The 3,611-nt window shown below is 52.8% G+C and overlaps 1 long non-coding RNA gene across 1 annotated transcript; it reads left to right on the top strand.

The window, feature by feature from the left end:
- The first annotated feature begins 405 nt into the window (after positions 1 to 405).
- Positions 406 to 2,531, top strand: LOC140687587 (uncharacterized). Its single transcript, XR_012061979.1, has 3 exons — positions 406 to 499; positions 1,681 to 1,851; positions 2,437 to 2,531. It is a non-coding gene; the product is annotated as an uncharacterized lncRNA (long non-coding RNA).
- Positions 2,532 to 3,611: the final 1,080 nt, after the last annotated feature.

The raw sequence follows: 3,611 nt of genomic DNA, 5'->3' as shown, positions 1-3,611 counted from the left end.
GTATCTCTGGCCTTGCTTGCTGCATGGAGCAGTGAATGGGGAGGATGTCCCTGCTCAGGGTGCCATGGCTCTCAAGGCAGACACCATTGCTCTCCAGCGAGAAAAAGATGATCCCACGGCCCACAAAGCCCTGGGAGAATGTGCACGTGGGTCTGCCCTCTGAATCCAGCATTTCCACTTCTGGGAGTTTATTCTGAGGATGTGATCAGGGACATGGCTGAGGAGTCATCCCAGCAATATATGCGCACGAAAAATCCCAAATCATGTAAGTGTCTCCCTATAAGGCATCTGTCACACAACAAAACACACGTAGTCAGTAAGATCAAGAAGTAGAGTAATATTTATGACCAACACTTTTGACATATTCTTCAATTTTATTTGACAGGCTGTGAACAGTGTGAATAGAGTGAGACAATTTTTTGTCCAGAAAAGAATGGACATCAGTACATATTTCAGCGCCCACACCAGGTGGTTCTCTTTGGATATGGGGACTGTGGAGGTGAGTTTTTGTTTTTCCTCTGTTTCAGATATTGCCAGGTTGGTCTGCTTCTGTTCACATCTAATGTATATAATTTTTCTAAGTGGGAGAGAAGTTCTTTCTGGGAGGATTCATCATGGATAATATTGGCAGCGTTTGCCTGGTGCTGATTTCCTGCCAGGGCTGTTCTGAGTACTGTCCAGGGATTGAGGAATTGAAACCTCCAGAGAATTCAGATGGGGAACGGGAGGCTCAGGAAGGTCGGGCAGGGGGCCCAAGTTCACAGAGCTGGTGTGAGGCAGGGCTAGACCGTGAAGCCAAGCCATCTGCCAACAGGGTCCATGCTCTTAACCCCTGCACAGCCACGCTTGGTCCCCATGGCCCACAGGATGTGGGGGGACCAGCGCGCGCTGCTGTTGGTAGCAGGGTTGCCTTATTACACCTTGATCCCCGAGTGCCCCGAGATGGCAGTGCTCAGCACTGTGTCCAGTGAATGAATGAAGTAATTAAAGTATGAATGCATGCATGCAAATGATGGTCCCACTTACCCTCCAGGATCTGAAAAGAAATCCCTTCATGCTTTTTGCATGATGGTGTTAAAACCCAAGGAACCTCCCCCCACTTCAAGAGTGGAGGACTCTAGGAAATGTCTGTCTGCTGAGAAATCTGCCCTGTCTTCCTTCTCCTTGGGAGAAGGGAGGATGGTGCAGAATGTGATGGGGGGTTTAGGGGGGTGGGATTCACCAGCTGTTGTCGATCATTGCATTGGTGGCCTCCAATGGACCATGCCTCCCAGAATTCACACTTCTCTGTGGTCCCTTTCCTAAGATTGGCCATGTGGCTTGCTTGGGCTGATGGGACATTAGCAAGTGTGATGCAAGCAGAGGCTTGATAGGGCTTGAACACGGGGCTTGTCATCTCAGAGTGGCCCCTCTGGGAACCCAGCCACCACATTTTAGGGAAGTCCAGATGAGATCACTGCATAACGCCAGGCTGTGGGAGAGAGGCCCCGGAGGGTAAGAGGCCACTGTGGCCACTCCAGCCCCAATCCAGCTCCCAGGTGAGCGCAGCTGCTGAGAGAGCCCAGCCAAGCCACAGATTCATGAGAAAGAATAAATCGTAGTTGTTTTAAGCCACTAAGTTGTGGGTGGTTTGTTTGGCAGCCACGGGTAACTGAAATGTTGTCTTCCTTTCCTGGACAGCTCTTGGAGACTCTTTCACATACATTTATGAAGCACCTACTGTGTGCTCAGTGCTATGGGCCGATGACGACAGGACTCTGATGGAGAGATGTGAGCCTGGGGAGCCGAGACGGCTGCACGCAGTAAGAGGAAGAGGCATTTCTGGCTGAACTCCCTGCACAGGGCGGAAAGGTACGCGTTTCCCCAAGATTGCCCCACGCAGCAAGCTGCTGCCGCTGACAGGCTTGGTACCCGAGGATGGAGCAGTTGGACACATCGACCTTTTAGTTCATTGTAACCATAGTCTTTTTGTCGCCTGGATCCCTGCTTTGCTAAATGATCTTCAGATGAAAGGACAACATTTGATTCCCCATGAGCTTAAAAAGGAACCATTTACATGGACCCTCAGAGCAATGAGAGCAGCTGAGGTGGGAAACTGAGCGGTCTGCTCAGCTGTGGGTGGACCGAGGCACCACCCTTGTTCTTTAGGGGGCAGGAGGGGGACTGGCGCTGCACTGGGGCTCTGGCTGGGACTGGCTGCTACTTGAAGACCCGCAGTCAAGAACATCGGAGCTGAGAGGCTCAGCAGTCACCCAGGCTGCACGTTCCCAGGTGTCCCCGTTTCCCATCTGGCCCAGCCTCGCACGGCGGGGATGGGCGGGACACCTGGCCTCGGGGACCTCGCTGCAGACGCTGGCCCCACACAACCTGCCCGTAGGTCCTCCCTGAACCAGTCACTCCTTTTCTCTGTTTCCCAATTTCCTCCCTGGGACCAAGTGAGGAGAGCTAGGACTGCGGGAAATCCCGTGGACCCAAGACACATCTGGAATATGCTGGAGGGCCTGGGAGGCCAGGCAAGCTGAGCATCCGCGTTTCACAAGCCGAGGAAGTGCCGGTGAGGAAGGGCAGGGTTTTCTCAAGGCCTGGGGCTGGCGGGCTCCGGGCCAGGAGGGTGATCTCCCAGCTGGAGGGCAGGATGAGTCAGGCCCCGAGGTGTTTTCCTCACATGGTTTCAGTTCTCAGGTCAGATTCTTGGCACCTGAGGGGAGAGCTTGGTCCAGGCCGCTAGGAAATCCTCAGCAGCAGCGGGCTCGGATTGGGCGTGGCTAGGAGGAGAGCGGGCTGCCAATAAGTGATTTACAGCCTGTTCCCTCATGTTTTACGTTTTCATCATTTCGTGTTGCAGCCCAATCTCCAGTAATGGGATCTGCAGAGGCGTCAGGCTCCCCAGACTGCTGCCCGGGGGTGGAGCCCGAGTGGGGAAGTCTGCCCAGTGCTGGGCACTTGGCCTTGACTTTCAGTGTGGCTCTGTCAAATGTCGCAAAACTCTGTGTCCCAGAAGCTTGATCACGATCACCTCCCTGGACCTCCCTCCCACCTCCTCTTCCTTCACACCTCAGACTCTAAGGGCCTCTGAGGCTGCACTGTTCTGGGTACTGAACTTGGGTGCCCGGGGAACACCAGGGAGGAGCCCCATCTCGACCTCCACACATCACACAAAACCCCCTGGTGAATCCTCCACCACGTGCTGTCTGTCCGAGGATTCCCAGGACCTTTCCACTGGTGGGGACATGAATGACACAGCCCCTGTGGAAAACTTGTCAGCCCTTCCTCCAAAAGTTAACATAGAATGATTATGTGACCCAGCAATTCCACTCCTTGGTATGTAAGAATTGAAAGCAGAGAACCAAACAAGTACTTGTACACTCATGCTCGGCATAAATCACAGGAGCCAAAGGTGGCAAAGAATCTCTGACAGACAAATGGATAACCAAAATGGGGTATAGACATACAATGGAATATGATTCGGCCATAAAAAGGAATGAAGCAGTGACCTGTGCTACATCATGGGTGGACCTCAAAGACATTACTCTAAAGTAAAAGAAGCCAGACGCTAAAGGCCGTGTCTTACAGGACCACATTTATATGAAGTGTCCAGAATACGTAAATCC

The sequence above is a fragment of the Vicugna pacos genome, chromosome 20, assembly GCF_048564905.1.
Source record: "Vicugna pacos chromosome 20, VicPac4, whole genome shotgun sequence".
Taxonomy (NCBI): Eukaryota; Metazoa; Chordata; class Mammalia; order Artiodactyla; family Camelidae; genus Vicugna; species Vicugna pacos.
Note: the sequence above shows the minus strand (reverse complement) of the source record. Positions and strands in the feature narration are given on the sequence as shown.